Below are 22,494 nucleotides of genomic sequence, written 5' to 3'. Positions count from 1 at the left end.
CTACCCTTCACTATTTGCAAAGACTAGACAGAATATTCCTATTCTACGTTATTTGCAAACAGAGAATATCTCAAAAAGCACTATTCTTCAAAACAATCAATGTTCGGACAATCAATCAATGGGGAGATAAAGATAGGCACGACGGGTTTCAATGGGGACAAAAGTCTGCGTTACCTACCCTTCACTATCTGCAAAGGGAGAGAGAGAGAGAGTATTTCTACTCCTCCCCGTTTGTAGACAGCGAATATCTCAAAAAGAACAATCAATGAGCAATACTAGTATTCAAACAATCAATCAATTATTTCGCACTTTTGTCGTGTTTCACGACCTTACCCGGACCGCATGGACAGTTTCTCGTCTTCCGCCTCCAGCGCCCGATCGTCCTCTATTCTCCGTATTTGCCGCGGCACTCCTGATGGTTCCCAGTCAGGACCGTAGATCACTCGAGAGAGGTCTGCTCGGAACCAGTGAAGTTCGGATGATCGGCTGCCAGACGAGGGTCTATTGGGCAGGAGCTCTCCCGATCGTTGCAGTCGTTCACTCTGTCGTCGGGACCTCTCCCACTGGATCCACGTGTCGCTGATGGGCCCCACGTTTGGGACGCCAATTGTTAAATGGTAGCGGCAGTTTCAGTCGATAACCTTCCAAGTATTTGCCCGGCGATAATCGCCTCTCATACCACTCGATAATTTACCAATAAAAGAGGCAGGCGCCGGAGACTGGAAGGCAGGAAACAAGGTTTTATTCCGTCGGAGCAGAACACATCAGATCAGACAGCAAGGTATCGTCACGAGGTGCTCTAACCGCATCTCTGAGACCTGGTCTCTTATACACTGGTTTATTGCTTTATTACACATAGTACATTCTTGAGATTCTTTTGAAGTACGGGGGAATATCCCCTGGAGCCCCGGTTCAGATCCGATCCCACACATAGATACAGTAGAAGTTCCCACCCTACCCGCAGTGGGAGATGGCTATCGCGCAGCAGGGAATTCCGCTAATTCCCGGGGTGTGTGCAACTGGCCGGGTCTCAGGGGGTAGGGGCTTTGATCTACTGTAATCCCTTTGATGTGGGGTGTTTCCCTTACAGTAGGGGCAGTAAACTGCATCCGCAGGGCTAGGTGATGGCCTGGGACCAGTTCAGACAATGGGGCGCAGAGGAAGGGGGTTATCAAAGGAGAGGCATGACCATGTATGGGTTGTCGGTTGGAAGTGGTTCCGTAGCAGGGTCGCGCAGAAGGAGAGGGTTTATGGCCTGTATGAGAGAGCGGGGGTGGCCGGCGCGCGGGGGATGCTTGCAGCGCCAAGGGAAAACGCTGGCGGTCGAGAGTGAGCGGAGAGAGCGGGGTGCCTAAAATGGCGGCCGTGCATTCGTTGCGCGTGGTGCTGGGGAGGGGCAAGATGGCGCAGATAATGTTCAGTTTGCGAGCTAAATTTCCACAACAGGTCCCAAGGATCCCACCGCTGGCCAACAATGTAGGAACCTGGGGTCACCAGGCCCTATAGGCGGTAGCGTGGCGCGAGCCAGTCGGGCAACCAGAGGGCTATGTGTTAAGCAACCATACACCACACGCTTCTCATGGACTAGAGTCACACACAATAAGGGACGCCACACCGTTTAAATTATGCAAATACTTCAAGTTTATCCAAGTATAGCCGGTCAGATGCAGTTCAGGAAATAACAAGGTAATACATGAATCATAATACCATTGTGACATTACATTCGACACTCTGGGTGATATCTATGCAGTGCCTAACCTTGTTCTAGCGCCGTGCGCGCTTACGTAAAGTCTTTCCCTGAACCGGCCGTCTAACTAAGCGTAATACCTGAAAGGGGACACATTGGGTTCACTAACATGGCGCCTGTAGAACTGAGCGCTCCTCGTGATCAAGGGCCCCTAGTACTGTGAAGCAAGGCATATAAACATAGCGCTACGCGCAATCAGTTGCATGTGGATACGTTTGCGTAGAACATTTAATACATCGCGTGACTCGTAATCAGTCGCATGTCATTACCTTTGAGCAGAGCATATAACACAGTGCGCTACTCGCATTCCTGGGCAGGTAACTACTTTCGAGCAGAGCATATAACACAATGCGCTACTCCCATTCCTTGGCATGTAATTACTTTCGAGCAGAACATGTAACACAGTGCGCTACTCGCATTCCTTGGCATGTAATTACTTTCGAGCAGAGCATATAACACAATGCGCTACTCGCATTCCTTGGCATGTAATTACTTTCGAGCAGAGCATATAACACAATGCGCTACTCGCATTCCTTGGCATGTAATTACTTTCGAGCAGAGCATATAACACAATGCGCTACTCACATTCCTTGGCATGTAATTACTTTCGAGCAGAGCATATAACACAATGCGCTACTCGCATTCCTTGGCATGTAATTACTTTCGAGCAGAGCATATAACACAATGCGCTACTCGCATTCCTTGGCATATAGTTACTTTCGAGCAGTGCATATACCACATGGGGTTACTCGCCGTCCCGGTCCCTCCGGCTGAGGAAGCAGAGTCGGTGGCGTGAAGCGCCACACGAGAGTAATGTCTGTCAGTACTTTGAACGGCTTCCAGCGGGGAAGATTACTGGACTTGAGGAGCGAGTCCCTATGCTCCGGTGCAGTTCACAGAGCACCGCGCTCAGTAACACAGGAGGGGGGACACGGACAGGATCCCTCGGCGGGGTCTCTCTGTCGCGCAGGCAGGGGAGGGGATTCCCACGGAGGGGACAACCCGGGCCAAGTGCGGTGTGGTTTCCAGACCAGCAGGGGGCGCACCAGGGGGGATCTCGGCCTCCGGGCTTACCTCCGTCTCGGCGTCAGCAGGCGTCCGTCCTCACGACGTTGGGGGAACTCGGCCCCGACCTTGCACTTCTCCTCACACGGCTGCGACGGCAGCGACGGGGCCCCGGACTTCGCCTGGGCCTCGCGACACAGCAGGGCACTCCTCCAGGCCTCCAGGCCGCGGCGGTGAGCGCGCTGGCTTCGTCGTCGCAGGGGGGGGGGGCTCAAATTAAGGATGGGGGTAAAGTGCTCAGCGGAGCACGCTGCCGGGGGTCCCAGACCAGGGCAGGGAGCGCGGGGGTCACAGCGCTAGTACCTGGTCGATCCCCGGTGGCTTGGCAATCGGCTTAGTATTTTGTTCACTAGGGTAGCTTGGACACGCAGTCTCAGCTCTGGCATTCAAGGCTTACAGCTCGCTCTTGTCATGCAGTCTCAGTTCTTAAAGTTAGGTTTCAGTTCTCAGATCACCGATGAAGTCTTTTGGCGCAGATGTATCTGGCGCCCTTAAGGGGTTCTGTTACAGGGGTAGGGATGGAGAGGGCGACTAGGTCCTTCCTAGTCAGGCTGGCAGAGAGTCTCTGGGTCCTCCTACTACTGGCCAAGATCAGTGGGATTCACAGGGCACCTCACTCACTTAAGAGGCAGTACCTAAATCCTGTCACTCTCAGAGGCATAAGTCCCTGGCTAGGCCCTACCGCCTACACTCCTGGTGGATTCTTCCAGCTCTGCTTCACCCCAATGGCCAACTCACTCCAAAAGTTTCCCTCCCACTCTTAAGTAGCCCTAGGTCAGGTGACCTCTAGCCAAGGCGGCAAAAGTAAAACCCCACCTCCCTTCTAGAAGGTTCCAGCTTCTTCCAGGAGCTTCCCCACTCTAACTATGGGACAAAAAGGCGGGCTGGTATCGCAACATTGTTGTGGGTCCCAGTCAGCTCCTGGCAGCTAGGGTGCTACTATGAAAAACGACCACCCTGCAGTAGCAGGGGTCTGTGGCAGCCATCTTGGGCGAAGTAAGCACCTGCACCTTAACCTTACAAAAACGAAAAAAATGAGGGAAAAAGGGCCAAGTCCAACAAACCCGAAGCACCATCTTTTGAAATGTGGAGAGCTCGGTTCTATAACATTTATAATTTAGAACATAGCCTCTATACTGTCAAAGGGTCAAGGAAACGCACACTAGGTATCTATGTATGGGGGCAATGATAGATCACATGAACTGTTGAAGGTGAACATGAATGTAATCCATTGTATTGATTTTAGGTGATGATTTTAGGTATAATTGAATGAAATGAATTGCTTTTATGCCTAGTTATTAGATCTGTCAGTATATGTATTTATTGATGTTTTGATACTGTGGATAATAAAAAATAAAAAAAAAACCAAAAAAAAAGGAAATACACAAAAGTGCTTGTTCATATGTACATGGATAGATTGTATATTTACGTTTAGGATATTCTCAAGGTGACTGCAGTGACATGTGTAGGCCTGCATTTACGAAGTGTTATTGTGTGAAAATCCCTGCTGTGATTGTCATTGTGCATGCCATTTGTAAATTTTTTCTAGTACAGCAGTATATAAATGGAGAAAGAAAGAACAAAAGACCCCAACAGCTTCTCATTGTCGTTGTTGTTAATTGTTCGTGAGCACAATTATGACTTCTGATTCCCTTGTTGGGAATCATCCTCAGTGGGCAAGGTGCAATTGTGAGCATGCAAACATCAGATTTGGGTTTCTGATATCATAAATGTAGTTCACCCTCAAGTGGCAAGGCCAAGTTTATGCCTTGTGACTATGGTGTGTGTTCACGCACAGGGCTTCCCATATATGTAAATAGGATACGATACCTATTGTCAGTCTCTTGTGGTTTCTAAGTATCAGAAACAAAATGAACCGCATCAGCAGTTAATTAACACATCGTTAATGTTACTTTGTTAGTGGCAAACTACCTATGTGGGGCTCCTTACCTTATTTCCGGTGATAATTCCAACCCAAAAAGTGTTTCTGTCTGTCAGGTAAGGTATTACCAAAGTTGTAAATTATGATTTCTTCTCCTTCCAGGTTGTTCTATTTTAACCTGCTGCCAAATCCTTGATTAAATAGGAAGAGTAAAATCACGAATGACCCTTACTATTTGTTCATAATGCCTCCCCCAAAAGTTGCTTGGAGGGCTCCTTACCGGCAGGTTTGTGGAACACGTAATTCTCCCTTCACTAGCGTGTGCGCCAAGCGACTCTGCAACGTTCTGGGACAATCCTGTACCGGCGTAGCTTATATTCAGTAATAATCGTCCCTCACACGGCCGCCATATTAGCATGGTGTTTCTGGACCCCGAGGGATTATTGCTGTGAATATTTATCACTGGTGTTACTGTAAATTTACAAGACTGGGGAAATGACCCATGGTCTCCGTGTGGTCTAGAAATTGGATTAATCTCCATAATAATAAATTCCTAGTGAGACGATGTAAGTGGAGCAACACAGAGCATACAAAGTTACATATATTACGAACTAGACTAGTCCGAGATGTGAGGTCCTTGTAATGTGTTGACTACTGTCAGCATTACAGTGCAATACAGTGATTTAGGTGACACGTGTGACAATGTGATTATAACGCTGATAACATTAGCTATATCATGCGATACATAGTTTATTCAGTCAAAGTAAACAACTTTTTCAAAAGACAGGTGAGATCGACAATATTCATTCTGAAATTTTCTACATATAATAGGTAGTAGAAACTCTGTATTATACATTGATTTCTATTATTGTTCCCATAATCCAAATATGGTATTCTCATATTTAAGGTATACAGTGTATACAGTATCATTAATCTCATATTCGTAACAATTTTGTCAGGTAAGCGATTTTAGGCGGGAAGGCAAGGTGAGCTGTTCTGTTTGTAGGCACCCATTTATCGTATAGCTAAAGATTCCATTCATTCATTTAGAGTTTATTCCCCAGGCAGTGTTCATATGTCAACTGGAGAAACACCCATTACTTTACTAGTATGTCCCATGTTTGAGTCAGAGTTTAGCATTGAGGCTCCTATTAGTATATGTGCGTCCAGGGTGGGCCAGCCAGTATCCAGATCAGTGCAAGGCAGACCCAGGTGCGCTTGAGTCCCTTAGTTTATTCTATAAGGTGGCGATAACCCAGTAGCTCACTTAGTCCCCAAGAAAGTACTGCAGCTTGTGATCAGTGTTAAGACCCTGTTCTACACACTGTCTCATGATCCATAGAAACTCCCTTCTCCTGCACAATAGTTCCCTATTACCTCCCCTTGGGTCCCTAGGTGTGACATCAAATCTGTAAAAGGAGAAAGTTTTGTGGTTATCTTGGGACATTCTGCTATGTGTGTAGCTATTGGATACCTACTGTCCCCTTGTTTGACAGCCCTCATGTGTTCTCCGATACGTTTCTTGAGCCTCCTAATCAGGCTATCGATGTATCTCAGTTTGCACTTACATTCAATAGCATATACCACAAATTTGGTGTAGCACGTGATGTTGGTGTCAATCTTATACACCTTGTTATTAAGTCCAGAGAATTGTTTTTTTTCTGTCTACAGCCCATCAGCACATAGAGCAGTGGCCACATTTGTAGAAACCCAGAGTCTGTTGTGTAAGCCAATTTAGTGTGTGTTCCACTTTTGGGTAACTGGGGCTGAGAATGTTGCTCAGACATAGACCCCTGCGGAAAGTTATTTCAGGCCTATATGTTGCGAACTCCTGTAGTGTCTTGTCTGCAGTGAATAAGTGCCACTGTTTCTGCATACTGCGTGTTAGTGTATGTGCGTGTTTTTTGAAGTCTGTAATTAAACGTACTGTTTTGGTGTCTTTCTTCTCTAGTTTGTTTTTGAGAGTATTCTGTCGGCTGACCTTGGAAATTCTCTCTGTGGCACTATGTACAGTTTTCTTGGCATATCCTCTACGTGAGAATCTAGTTGACCCGCTTTGTATGCAGTCTTTGAAGTCAGATTCTGTGCTGCAATTGCGTCTGGCACGCATTAATTTTCCATATGGGATGGCATTTATCTGATGGCCGGGATGTGCGCTTGAGGCATGAAGAGTTGCATTACACGCTGTGGGTTTTCGAAAAAGTCTACTTTGGATCTTGTTGTCTAAAATGAAAAGTTCCACATCTAGGAAAGTGATACTCCACTGACTAGGTGAATCTAATGTTGTGGTCATTGCTGTTCAAGTGAGTGAAGAGTTCAAGAAGTTTTACAGCGGAACCTGTCCAGACCATAAGGCAGTCATCTATAAATCTGCCCCAAAAAAGGATCGAATCATTTCAGTTGCTACCTAGTGTGCTCCAAATCCATTGTTCTTCCAGTCTGCCTATGAACAGATTGGCAAACAAGGGTAAATACTTTGAGCCCATAGCCACCCCCTGCTTTTGTTTATACCAACCTTCCTTGAAGAGGAAGACATTGTTGTCAAGGATAAGTTTCATCGTCTCAAGCAGCATTTCTGTGTGTTCCCAAAGGTTGGCCGATCTGCGGCTTAGAACGTGGCGTAAGGCTTGTAATCCAAGATCATGCCTGATGCTTGTATACAGTGCTATAATGTCTAACATTACAAGTGTCATGCCTTCCTCCCATATGATGTCTGTGAGTGTACTGAGAAAATGCTTCATGTCTTTGATATGTGATGATAGGTTGCGGACCAGTGGCTGTAGGAACGTATCCACATATTCGGAAATCCTTTCCATCGGTCCCCCTGTGCCTGATCTTATCGGTCTGCCAGGGGGGAAATGGGAGATTTTTGTGGATCTTGGGCAGAGTATATATGCAGGGGTACCTTGGATGGTCTACCATCAGGTAAGTGTAATTGTTCCTGTCCAGAAGGCATTGATCATGCCATCCCTTAAGCTTAGAGTTTATGAGTTGTACGAGAGACCAAATGGGATTGTGAAATAGTGCTTCATAGCATGTTAAATCAATGAGCTGTGATTGTATGTCCTGCTCATAGTCTGAACTGTTCATTAAAACCACATTGCCTCCCTTGTCAGCTTTGTGTATTGTGATCTCCCTATCTGACTTTAGTATATGAAGTGCCTCTCTTTCTCCCTTGGTGAGATTATCCCTTGTGTTAATATATTGTCGTGGTGTGTCTATGTGTTTGTTCAGATCACAACAGAACAGAAGTTTATGAGAGATATCCAAATTACTACCAGCTGGCAGCTGCGGTGTCCATTTTGATTTTTCTTTTAGGCCACTGCTTATATTGGTGTCTATGTGCACATTCAGATCACTTAAAACCCTGCTCATGTTCGGATATGGATAATAGCATTCTTGTATCATATACATCCTGTATAGTTAAATCACTGCAAATTGCATCAGAGTAAGTCATATCAGGTACTTTATTTACAAAAGAATTAAGTTGAAAGATTTTTTTTAATTTAAGTCTCCTCATATATTTAAACAGATCAATCTTGGTTTTACACAAATCTCCTGCATTAGTAGGACGAAATCCCATACCTTTCTGTAGAAGTGAGTTTATGTATACACTGATGGCTTTATTCGTCAAATTAATTACAGTCACATCATTCAGTTCTTCATGTTCCAAGACCTCGTCTTCATGTATCCTCTTTCTTCTTGCGCCTCTCCCTCTCTTACCCCGCCTCGTCCTCCTGGACTAAAAGACATTTGTTTATCTCTCGATTCCCTTTCTTCATTCTCATTACAAAAGGGTTATCTGTGCGAGTACCATTACTATTGTCACCCCTTTCTTGCTCACTTTCACTAGTGTGTACCGTGTCCAGTGACGTGGAGCTGCAGCTGGCAAAGATTATCCCGCCTGTTTTCTCACTTGTCTTATTCAAGACACTTCATCCCGTCTAAGTTTCTTTGTCTTTCTCAACTTAATTTCATCCTGACGTTTTTTGATTATCTCATTCAGGATAACGTAGTATTTAACTCCCTAATCTCTGCTTCTAAGCAGGTGGTTTCCCGCTGCAAGATTCTTACCTTTCTATCAGAGTTATCACGATGTCCATTAATTTATTTGAGTTATCGGAGAGTTCTTTTTCCTATGCAGTTAAAAGGTCCTCATCAAGATCATCAAAGGTCGGGAAGATCTGTGATCTGAGGCCCCTAGGTACTCTCTTTAGTTTGATATATTGTTTTAGTGTGGCCCCATCCTACCATTTTGATGCCTCGATCTTTCTTAGTTTCTCTAATCTCAGAAATTTGCTTTTTAAACCCTCATAATGTGGTGGATTTCCACTTGAGGAACTTGCTCCTGGCCCTTTGCTAAAATTATTAAACAGGTCTTCAGCTTCTATGGATCATGAGATAAGAGTGTGGAACAGAATCTTAACACCGATCACGAGCTGCAATACTTTCTTGGGGACTAAGTGAGCTACTGGGTTATCACCACTTTATAGAATAAACTAAGGGACTCAAGCGCACCTGGGTCTGGCTTGCACTGATCTGGATACTTGCTGGACCACCGTGGACGCACATATACTAATAGGAGCCTCAATACCAAACTCTGACTCAAACATGGGACACACTAGTAAAGTAATGGGTGTTTCTCCGGTTGTCATATGAACACTGCCTGGGAAATAAACTCTAAATGAATGCACGGAATCTTTCGGTATACGATAAGAGGGTGCCTTCAAACGAACCAGCTCACCTTGCCTGCCCACCTAAAATCGCTTACCTGACAAAATTGTTACGAATATGAGATTATTGATACTGTATACTCTGTATACCTAAAACATAAGAATACCAGATTTGGCTTATGGGATCACAAATAGAAACCAATGTATATCATGGAGTTACTACTACCTATTGTATGAAGAAAATTTCAAAATGAATATTGTCGAACTCACCATTCTTTTGAGAAAGATGTTTACTTTGACTGCATAAACTATGTATTGCATGATATAGCTAGTGTTATCAACGTTATAATCACTTTTGTCACATGTATCACCTAAATCACTGTAGTGCACTGTCATGCTGACAGTAGTCAACACATTAAAAGCACCTCACACCTGGGACTAGTCTAGTTCGTAATATCTGTAACTTTGTATGCCCTGTGTTGCTCCACTTACATCGTCTCACTAGGAATTTATTATTATGGAGATTAATCCAATTTCTAGACCACACGGAGACCATGGGTCATTTCATCGGTCTTGTAAATTTACGGTAACACCAGTGATAAATATTCACTTCAATAATTCCCCCGGGGTCCCGAAACACCATGCTAAGATGGCGCCCAATTAGGGGGACTCTATCCGGCTCAGACCGCCCTCGATTATAACTGAATATAAGCTACGCCGGTGCAGGATTGTCCCAGAACGCTGCAGACCCGCTCGGCGCACACGCGAGTGAAGGGAGAATTACGTGTTCCACAAACCTGCCGGTAAGGAGCTCTCAACACAACGTTTGGGGTAGGCATTACAAACAAATAGTAAGGGTCATTTGTGATTTTACTTTTCCTATTTTATCAAGGATTTGACAGCAGGTTCAAATAGAACAACCTGGAAGGAGAAGAAATCATAATTTAAAACTATAACTTTGGTAATACCTTACCTGAGCGACAGAAACCCTTTTCGAGTTGGAATTATCACTGGAAATAAGGTAGGTAGCCCCACATAGGTAGTTTGGCATTAAGAAAGTAACATTAACGATGTGTTAGTAAACTGCTGACGCAGTTCATTTTGTTTCTGATACTTAGAAACCACAAGAGACTGACAATAGGTATCTTATCCTATTTACATATATGGGAAGTCCTTTGTGTGAACACACGCCATAGTCAGCAACCATAAACGTGGCCGTGACACTTGAGGGTGAACTACATTTATGATATCAGAAACCCACATCAGATGGTTGCATACTCACAATTGCAATTTGCTCAATGAGGATGAGTCCCATTGAGGGAATCAAAAGTTATAATTGTGCTCATGAACAATGAACGATAATGACAATGAGAAGCAGTTGCGGTCTTTTGTTCTTTCTTTCCCCATTTATATACCGCTGTACTAGTAAAAAATGTACAAATGGCATGCACAATGACAGTCACCGCATGGATTTCTACACAATAACATTTCATAAACGAAGTCACTGCAGTCACTCTGAAAATATCTTAAACGTAAATATACAATCTACCAATGTACATACGAATAAGCACTTTTGTATATTTCCTTAATCTTGAAAAAGTCGCGGGGTAATCCCGTGTAACAGCGACGAAACACGTGTTGGCTAAGAAACAGTCTATGTGAAGTACAGAACAGACTTCACTTTCAGAAGAATTCATATTAATTATTTTGAGAAACACAAGACAAACCTACTGGGATTTATAAATGCAACTTTATGTGTTGATGATCTAAACGTGTGCAGAGGATTTGCATTTATTGTATTCTTGTTCTAACTGGAGGACAAAACATAGGACAGGGTCAAAAGCATGAGAAGATCAGACACGTAGAACTTAAGCAGGGATTCAAGCTTAGTCCTAGACAGAGGGAGAGGTTCCATACTCAGAATACACCAAACAGTAACATGGTTCTTGAAGGTCAGAGTCCAAAAGATGATCAGCGCCCTTCAAGACAGTTAGGGGCATTTTTATGAGTCCCTTGCTCAGCCGCAGCAATACTTTTTGTGACTCTCTGGTGGGGCAAACCTTGAAATCATATCTATGAGGCAACACAAAGCTGCTTTGAGTGTCTTTGAATAGCCTCTTGGATATGGAGTAAGGCAAGGCATTGCAAATCGCTGCGTTACTGTACTCTGTCCTAGCGAGGTATTCCATGGGTGATGCAGTAGGTGTTTCCACACAACACCCATGTACTTTAATGCTTCCCCAGGCTTACAAGACCATGTAAACCTGGGAATGCACCAAAACATTACACCCCTGAGGTGAGGCGTAACAAGGATAAATAACTTTATTTCTCCTAGTTTATTCCTCTTTCTATGTGTGGTACATACAGTAGCACACATAGAAAGAGTAACACACCTCAATGGATTGTTTCTGTGTAGTAAGGTGTCCCTTCCTGCACTTAAAGAATCCTGCCGAAAACACGGGTACCCTTGCACCATGGTGCAAGGGTGCCTGCATTGGCGCTAGGCCGCCGAAACTGTGACAGCGCAGGAGTAAAGGGCAGGAATGCACCGTATTGGATAAATACGGTACAATCCTGCCCTTTCACTTTGACGTAGAGAAGCGCAGCAAGGTGACTTGCTGTGCTGCCCCACAACAAATCCCCAGAAATGAGGCACTTCGAGTTTAAACTCCGAAATATGGAAAGTGTGGCAGATGTCCAGTGGCAATCAGTGAATCTCACAACTTTAAAGGGCCAATCATTTGAGCCGAGGCTTCTCAGGGAGCTGTCAGGGCCATTATCCCTGACACAATCCTCCATGCAACAGTAGAGGCAAATAAGAAGTGTTGGATAGAGTTGTCCTCTCTGGGCATCACTCATCCTCCATGTTGCAAAGGTCATTCTTACAGTAGACCAATGTTCATACACAATTGCGTAATATTAATACCAGGTATAAACAAATCATTTAACATACTGTCTCTCATGTTTTTGAAAGGTTTAATCAGTGATGATTGTGAACTGTGTTCATGACCATTATATTTAATTAAAAAAAGAAAATCCACCCCCTTCGTCTGCCCCAAGCCTCTAGAATTACATGGGGAGGCCAGTGGGCAACTTCCCTGGATGTCACTATGCACCCCACCGGGTCCCTTTTAGACTACGAATGGGAAGACTAATCAGCAGTCTGCCATCCCCAGAGACCTCCAAAAGGAGGAATAGAATAATCTGAAGTGTGAGGAGTTTTTGAGGTTTAGGAGCACCACAACCGATTTCAAAAATGAAAAAATACAGAGGAAGGTCAGGGGCAAAACTTTAACAAATGGTGGGATGGCACAGTATATAGAGGAGTTTTGTTGCAACATCCAGTGTTCTCCATATTTTTCACAAGTGCAAAATGAAGCCTAATATGGCACTCAGTGGGGGTATTTCCTAAACTGTAATTATACATTGTCTGCAAAACTACTTGGCTGACTGATGGATCCCTATTGAACTTTACTTTAAGGTTTGCAAATCCATATTACATGGTTTCTCTATGTAATTGGTTTCTGATTTATTGTATATTGTGTTTTATTTGCATTTATGCAGCTCTTCATACTCATGACGAGGCATTAAAGTGCAGTAGCAGATGTGTATCACGCTGCTCCAAAACAGTATAGTCTATGTGGGAATCATTTTGGTGTTGGGTATGATGACCAGAGTGGTGCTACCATCCAGATATAGCGTAAGCAAGTAGTGAAATGGAGAGAGTGATGAAGCAGAGGGGCATTATTTTGTGTGCCTTGTTGGAAGGGTCTGATTTAAGAGTGTGGCTTCTGTGGGAAGGGTGTTGATGTCTTCATTGATGAGTTTGTGAAATAGATTTCTGGAATCACTGTGAGTCTGTGGCTGTGCTTCCGCCTATAGCGGAATCAAATATAGTGAGATGTTTTCACAGATCCTTGTGAAGGGATAGTTTCTGTTTCTTTGGTGCAAACAGCAACAGAGGAGAAAATGACAGGAATGCAGTGGTTATAGGTAGCATATTCCCTATATGCTCTATAGATTCATTCCAAGATCAACCGAAGAACGACACACAGGAAATCACTGTGTACAAGCAACAAGGGAAATGCTCTAAGTCACATAGAGCTATGGCATATGATTAAGTGGGTCTATAGGTCGACCCAGAATCAGTGACGGTGCAACCCAAGGAAGTCAGCAATCACCGCAGTACTAAGTTTGTGGTGTCCACCCAGAGGTGTGATGTCACATCGGAAGGAATTAAACAGAAAGATCACCGTGTTCTCCTTCTTTCAGAACCTGAATTGCAAGTTGGATACAATAAAAAGAAAATGTAGAAAGGAAGCCTACATGCCATTCTTTATGATTTATAATACAATTATCTGATTTTATTATGATTCTCGTTAACAATTTTTGTCAAAAACATAGTGAAAACACACATTTCTCCTTTGTTTGAGGTGGGTTACAGTAACTTCTGTCATTGAAGCTGACATCAACCTCACATGTAGATAAGTGAACTTAACAACTGCTAAGTACTGTTAATATGATTGCTTTGCTCATTTCATAAATAGCAAGTTACAATGAACCATAAAAACATTCTCGAATTCCCTTGGCTGCAGTGGAAGTCTTGGATCATCAGAAGTCACAGTGGTGCAGCAAAATTGCCTTGGGCAATAATGCAGAAATGCCCACTGGTTTATGTCCCAATCACTCAGTCATGTGTGAGACATTTCGTCCTAAATGCAGTTCTCTTGCCACCCTGAGAATCACCCCATTTTCATACACCTGCTGGTGCACCACCACACAACCTGCAGTGTCCTGTGTCCCCACAGCAGCAGAGCCTCCAGCTCCAGACAAATCAGCACAATGTAGAGACAGTTCAAAATACCTGGGTATGCAATTTAAGGAGCCTCCTTTATTTTTTAATTTGACCCTTCATTTACTTTGAATTTTCCATTTTCCAGAAGATTAATGAACATATAATATGACTGATAATCTTCTCCCACTACTACTAAAGTTTCCCAGATCTCAAGGCATCAGGCCTTGGGCAGCAAAGCTACCTCTCATGTTATGGAGACCTTAAAGGTTCAGAGATCACTCATATCTCTTATGTCACACATAGATCTCTCAGGCTCAGAGAGATACCATTTAGGTTACAGTTAACACACAAGTCCACACACATGCAAATGCCCTAGGTTGTACCTGTGGATGGGTATGAAGTTCCGGGTAAATGCCACAGTATGATACCATTCAATCTGACAAGCTAAACCTCAGAGAAGCAGATATAGACAATGGTCTCACCTCAAGAGATGATCACTAGATGATTCTAGGAATGGTCACACATAACAGATATGGCTATGATATACCAAATAAGGCTACCATTTATCAATAATACATACCATATGTACGGATTGTCACTAGAGATGCTAACATGAAGGCTTCTACCTCACAAGCCCAATTATATCGACATAGATCAAGGCACACACATACACTTGCATCTAATAATCGCATAAACCTTTTTTTGCCGACATTATAGGTCAATGAGATAATGCAGCATAAAGGTCTGGTCTTTGAATCTTGGGTCTGTTGAATCATCCTAGGCACTTCCCTCTCTCGCTAGAATCTAGGCATGAACTGCCCATTTTTTTCCACCTGGAATTTCCCTGATGTGCTGAAGCTTTTAGTGGCCAAATTTAGTGCAGGAGCTGCTGCTGGCTCTTCAATCACTTTCTGCATCTTACCAGCAGGCACAGGGGGCTTCAAGAGAGAGAATATGGAGAGAAAGCGAGGAGGGAAACATTGCACCATGCAAATTTGAATTTTCCTGTGCTTAACTCAACTAGGCCCGAACTAAGTCTAGATTCCATTTTGAACCCTAACACAGCCATCGCACATAAGAAAATGTGCCCTAGTGTATTACTGTGTTAACATACTGTTCTCGAAGAACGTTGGAGGAAGCCTTTTGCAACATTCAAAGCTCTTCCTGTGTTACTGTAGGCAAATTTTTTAGACTGTTACCACACATCATACATTTTGACTGACTATTACATTTTTTCCTTCTGTACTGCACTTTAATTATTTAATAAACCTTCATGGTTTGAACTTTTAGAAGGCTTATGGCCCTTCTTGTTTCAAGACCTACTTAATTGACTGTTCAGATTTATTTGTTGATATCTGTTGGGGCACATTGCCTCAAATTTTCATGAGGTTTGAAACATCTCCAATCATGCGTAGGCCTTTCATCTTAGATCATCTGATAAAACAGCCTTAACATAAGCCAGGAGTGCTGCAAAATAAGTCACATCTATTCATTGCATCAATGTTTGTCAATCGGACATAGTATTGTGGATGAACTGCAAACTGTGGGACCAGGAAACCTCTTCTCTAATTCTGACTATCACATTTCACCAAATCTGTCCATGACTGATGACAGATTGGAAGTGAACTGCACGAAAACCTAAATTCTCACTTGCTTATGTTGCAAAGATAATTTCTTGACTTCTAACAGCCCCAATACATTTATTCAACCATACCAGAGACGCTCAAGAAAATGATTAACCTTCTCTGACACCTCCTCAGATAGAAGCCATGATGGGGCAGATCAAGAAAGACAAAGGGGCATATTTATGAGGGCCTTGCATCATGCTTGCACCATGCAACATGGTACATGCACGACGCAAAGCCACAAGTCATATTTATGAAGCCAAGCAGAGCCACTTTGCATGGCTCTGAATGCCTTCACAAATATGGAGTAATTCAATGTGCAAATCGCTGCATTGCCTCACAGCAAGGGAGGCATTCCATAATGTTGCTGTGGGTGTTCCATCGCAACTCCCATGGTTTTTGACGCATTCCCAGCTTCACAAGGACTTGTAAACCTGGGAATTAGTCAAAATCTTATGCCTCCCCAAGTGATGCATAACAAGGAGAAATATGTTTATTTCTCCTTGTTTGTCCTTTTTGTATGTGTGCTGCATTTTGCAGCACACATAGAAAGGGGAAAATTCCCCGATCGATTGTTTTTGTGGTGAAAGGTACCTCTTCCTGCACAAAAAAAATGTTGCCTGTCACACAGATACCCTTGCATTATGGTGAAAGGGTGCCTGCATTGGAGCTTGACTACTGAAGAGGCACCAGTGCAGGGGGAAAGGACAGAAATGCACTGTATTAGATAGATACGGTGCATGCCTGCCCCTTCACTGTGACGCAGAGCAGCACAGCAAAGTAACTTGAAAAAAGGACATGATTTAAGACCAACATTTCTTACAACGAAAGGCAAGCACTAGAAACTAATTCCAAAAATACTGAAATCATAATCAGACCCGGGCATAAAGGCAAGGGGATTGTGATCATGGATAGCACAACTTATGACATAGAAGTTATTATTATTATTTATTTATAGTACACTTGCTACCCCAGCAGCGTTTCCCAGTGCTAGCAGAGAAGGAAAGAAAACAGGATCACAAGCTAAAACAGCTAAGTCTGAAGCATCCCCCTGAATGTTGCAAATGAATTACGGAGGTGGAGCTGGAGAGGCAAAGAGTTCCATAACTTAGATCCTAAAAATCTAAAGGCCTTCCATCCGATCTAATCAATCTGCCTTTGGGATAGATACAATTCACTAGACTGTATTGTCCACTTATTGGACATGAGGGCACCTCAGAGATAGCATGCCTGGTGGGACGATCAAATGCAGGGCTTTGTACACATAGTAAAGAGATTTAAATTGTATGCGCTTCGAGATAGGAAGCCAGTGCAGCCGGTAGAAATAAGGTGAAACTAAAGCACGGGAAAGAATTTGGAAGAGCAACAGTGCTACAGCATTTTGAACAATTTCCAATTCCCATCGTAAGGGTCTTAGTAGCCCCCAGGCAGAGAGCATATAAATAATCCAGCCTTGAAATTACCATGGCCTGAATGATAGTTTTTTTGACTCAGCAGATGAGAGCCACAATATCTTTCTTAGGCATCTTAACATGCCAAAGAAGCATGCAGCAACTTTAGTACTTTGCTGTTCCATGGTTGACTTATCATTCAACCAAAAGCCCAGGTCCTTAACTATCTGCTTAGGGGTAGAACAATTGCCTAGTTCTTGAGGCCAACACTCAGGACCCCATAGCAAGGATGATTATCTAGGACCAAAACTTCAGTCTTGCTTCCGTTAAGCTTCAAACAATTGAGTCTCATCCAATCTGTTACCTTTTTAAAGCAGTTTACCAAATTAGAGGTGTTACCAGAGCCGGAAAACAAATATATAAAAATGTGCGTGTCATCAGCGTAGGAGTAAATAGACAGTCCGTAATTTGCCACTATGTCAGTCAAAGGGCACACGTAGATATTAAACAGTGTTGGACTCAATGAAGGGCCCTCAGGGACTCTATATGGTAAGCTGTGAACCAAAGAGTTGCAAGGTTGAGCAATAACCTAAAAGAAACAATCATTCAGGAAGGATTGGAAACAGGCATGGGCATTGTCTTAAATGCCAATCTCTGCAAGTTGCCTAAGAAGCATCCAATGAGAGATAGTGTAGAACGTGGCACTGACGTCAAGAAGAACAAGGGCTGTCGTACGTCCTCTGCCATGTTCTTATCTCTGGTGTTCAGTAACTCCTAGCAAAGCAGACGCTGTGCTATATTCCGGCCTGAAACCAAACTGAGAGGGATGCAGTATAGCTGAGTGTTAATATGTTTTTCGAAAATCTTTGCAAAGATAGGTAGCAAAGAGATAGGATGGTAGTTGGCCCAATTTGATACCTCTAAATTGTTTATTTTTTAATAGCAAAAGACACACAATTGCTGAACGGAATGCAGAACAAATCAAAACACTCACCCCCAGTCAAGAGATCTGGGTTAAATCCATCATTCTTTTGCTCACCATGCCACCCCAGTTTAGACCTGGCCATATGCAAATCAGGCTTGACCCTCCATGGGATCAGTCCAGCCCGAAATAGCGGTAAGACTGAAGCATGTTTCCATGTTCTCTGGACCTTGTCCAAGTGCAAGGAAGTGTTCATAAGGGCCAAAACATCTCTCACAGAAAAAAGTTGAGAAGAAGGAAGCGGATCTGACGGGAATTCGACTTGATGTTTTTTTAATAAAATAAAAGTAGAGTGGTCTCTAATAATTGAAACTGAGTTATCTTAATTTCAGCATCAGAAACTCTCAGCCTAAATTCCAGAAGGCTCTCTGCATGTTCTTCTTACAAAAAAACTCAGCCAAGTCATTGAAATCTTCTTGTGAGAGAGCTGGCCGGGGTGTAACCTTAGCTGGATCCTGAAGCGATTTAATAATCAAAAACATATTTTTAAGAGCATTACTAGCAGTAGAAATGTGTGCCAAATAATACATAGCTCAATGCAGACTGACAAGCTCTATAATAAATTCTCACAATGTCCTTAAGCCTCTCTTTGTCTTCAACAGTATAATGTTTACACCAAACCCATTCCATTCTAATGCATTTTCTTTTTAATCAAATACCTCAGTGGTAAACCAGGGAGCAGGAAGACATGGGCTTCTTTCTTCCTAGGTTGAAGCCGGAGAACTAAGTCCAGGTTGAAGTGGATCCAATTATCTACTGCAGAATTGCGGGAGTCCAAGGCTCCTTCCAACATAGGTACAGAGTTTTGGGGCTGGGAGGGAAATTCCGCATGATCAAGCTTAGCCCTGGCTGAGACAAGCACTGCACCGCAAGGGGGCACTGTTCAATTGTCATGTTAAAACTAATTTTGCCTGCTTTCATCGCCACCACTTGAATCTGAAACCCTACAGCTAAACGTGAGAAGGGGTGCAACTATAGCCCTCAAGCACTTCATCAGAGAATTTCAACCATTGAGGTCGGCGCTCTAGTGGTTGACTTGGCCCACAGCCTTAAATGACAGCTGGGGCACGGGCACGCCACTGGCATGCCAAAGGTGCGCCAAAGGCAAGCGTGTCTGTGCCCGTCCATGCCTGAATGGGACCAGGGGCCAGAACCCTTGCCTCAAATTACGCAAATATGGGCACATGCTCTTCTCAAAAACATGTTGATCTAAGGGGAATTACAATGACAAAGGCCTCCATTCTATCTATCTGACCGAAGAACGCCTAATTCATAAGTACTGCAGAGATAGATTTTGCCTGACTTTGTCAGTGTCAACTGTAAAATAAAGCCTGCACATGAGGTAATCTAATACAGCAGAGAAATATTGACTGTAAAATTTTGGCCAACAGAGCTATGCATCACTACAACATTGTGAGACTGCATTGAGCTTTAACAAAGGATTTTTCCATGTTTTCATTCCTTAGGAACTCAATCCACCTCATAGTGCATTCCTGTAGAATTACTTACTCCGTGTGTACTGTTATTAGATCTGCTTTGATTAAAATATTTACCTTTTTCTTAAACAAAACAAGCTTTGGGCTGAACATTATTTAATCTATTGTGTGTTTGATTGGGTTCTGAGTGTCTACCCTCCTCACCAGCTCCAAGAGATGCTTTGGACTTCTCATCCTTGCTACCCTGAGAGTCAAGTGCAGACAGAGAGTACTTGGCCAAGTTTGCAGAGCCATAGTTCCTTAGGACCTTAGGACACCAGTGACAACCATCTTCAACAACCACAGTAGGGGCTCAGTTGCCACTGCCTGCCCTGTAGCCCCCAGAAGGGGGTCTGAAAAGATGTTACAGTTCATCATCATCTCTTCTTTGCACCAGGACTGCCCAAACAGCCCTTTCAAAGTCAATGGCCTTGAAGAATCAGAATGACTTAAAATAGGCGTTTGAGTGAATATCTGTTTAAGCAGATTTAAAGCTCTTTAAGCTTTATCACCCCAGCAAAATACTTTTTTGATATTCAAGACTTAAGTGATATCACTGGTTACATCTACAAAATTCTTAAAGAATTGTCAATAGTAGTTTATAAACCCCAAGAAAATTTGAGTTTCCTCAAAAGTTCTTGATGAAGGCGAATCCATTGCAACAGAGTTCTCATTAGCATTTGTAGCAAGATGTAATGCCAGAGGCTCTCCCATATATTGGGACCACGCAATGACCTTTGCTGTCATTGTTTTAATTGATTTTATGAGTTTTATTTCCACTTTGCACTTGCATTTTGTGTCTCCTTAAAGCTGAAGATTGGAAGTGGTTGTTTTCACCGAGTAGAACAGCCTTGCCAGAGACAGAACGTGTGGGATGTGCATTTGAAAGCATGAGAGAGAAAGGTGTGGAATATACTTCTCTGTCTCAGTGTGTAGTGTTATAAGCAGTGGTGCCCAAATATGCATTATGTTGTACTTTGGGAAATGAAGTGTGCAGTGTTATATGCAGTGGTGCACAATTGTGCATTATGTTGTACATTGGGAAGTTTAATGAGGTTTTTGCTATTGGTTTGACATGCCCTCATGCTATCTTGAATTCTGACTCTGGCTAGCTTGAGCTTTGCGCACACTAGTAGGGACCCAGATCACTCAAGTTGTTTTCTGTACTTTTGGAGATGTTTCTGTACTTTTGGAGATGTTTTCTACGTTCTCAAACTTCACTAGGATAAGCGGCTAGAACATGTGGGAGCACAGAAGAATACGTGAGAACTCCTTCACCTTTGGAATGCTTGTGGGAGTTTGGCCAACTCCAGCAAGTTTCCTTGGTTCAGAGGAGATCCTCTCAGAAATGTCTAGTGCATTGAGATTATAAAACTGGGGTTGGTTGACTTGGAAAGCGGGATTTTGAACCTGAAAGGACGGATGAGTCTTTTTCAGTGTAGGAATTCCCGGCTTGCAGAGTCTCTTGACCCCGGCTGTGAATCCCCCAGTCTGGAACGGGCTTAGATTAGGTTATTGCAGCGGTGATGTATTTTCTCTGATTATTGGCATTGTGATATGTGAGTGTGTCTCTGTGCACGTTCAAATCCCCAGTGGTCATAATCATCTGATATATTTAGCATATACAACTTTATATCTTTTTATGCTTCAATTTATTCCTTGTGTCTGAATATTTGCATTTAATAGTGTTTATTTCTTGCAGTTGATGTCCATTATTATTATCATTACCATCAGCATGTATATTATTCCATGCATTTAACAGTTGCATTGCTTACTTGTGAGTGTGTTATTATTGCTTGCACTTATATATATATTTCTATATCCATTTATATTTTGTTTCATTTGACATCTGGGAAAGCCTTTCTGTTAGATAGTGTTGCACAAATAAAACCCCACACTTTATTCTTAAAACTGTCTTTTGATGTGCCTCATTTTGTGAGAGTGATACCCTTACTAGGTGTTTTCTTGATTCACATAATGTGTGCCTTCATGTGGGAGAGCTGTATATTCTATTATTTGGGAGTGCAAAGCAATACATTTTGGCGTCACTTTGTAGGATATGAAATTTAAAAAGGGATTTTTTTCTTCTAAAAAGTCAATGTTTTCAGTTGCAGATTCCCGGATGCCTATTGGGGTGGGAAGTTGCCTCTAATGCATGTTTAACAGACGAAGGGCAAGCACAAATACTCAAATGTTTGAAAAAGGAGTCTTTTGAAAAGAGAAAATGAGCTTAGCATTTCAGAGAGAAAAAGTTGTTTCTTTTTAATGCTTTTTGTAACATGTATGAAACATGCACGCAGTTATAAAAAGAAAGTAATGAAACACAACAGGAGTTGGTTGAAGCTAAAGAGAACTCTAATATATTAATTTGTGAAAATGGATAATTTAAAAAAGAGTTGCAGATGTACCAGGCAGTGCAAGATCAAGAAACTGTGTGTATGATGCAGTCTACTTTAATGGACTTTCAAGATAGAGTGAATCGCTGACAAAAAATGTGGTTCAAGGAGAACTGCAGGTTAATTTACAATGCTCACAGGAGGTTTTAATCAATTCTTTCGATGACTTTCCTCAGTTAGAAATTATTGGTATTTTAGACAGATTTCAGCAGAAATCGGAAGAGGATTTGATAACATGGTTTGTAAGTTTGTTTGATTTAGGAGCCTCTGAATTGATGTTGAACCAAGAAAATGTACCACAGTTGTATGCACTTAGCCTTGACTGTAATGTGCAGGAATACTTTACAAATTACAGAGAAGATAATCAAATCAGCTTGTTACAATTAGCGACTGCTGGATGCAGTGAAAAGTTAGACTGGTCAATGAGTGACAAACCTTTGTTTAAATGAAGAGATGCTATGCT

The sequence above is a fragment of the Triturus cristatus genome, chromosome 2_1 (assembly GCF_964204655.1).
Source record: "Triturus cristatus chromosome 2_1, aTriCri1.1, whole genome shotgun sequence".
NCBI classification, from domain to species: Eukaryota; Metazoa; Chordata; class Amphibia; order Caudata; family Salamandridae; genus Triturus; species Triturus cristatus.
Note: the sequence above shows the minus strand (reverse complement) of the source record.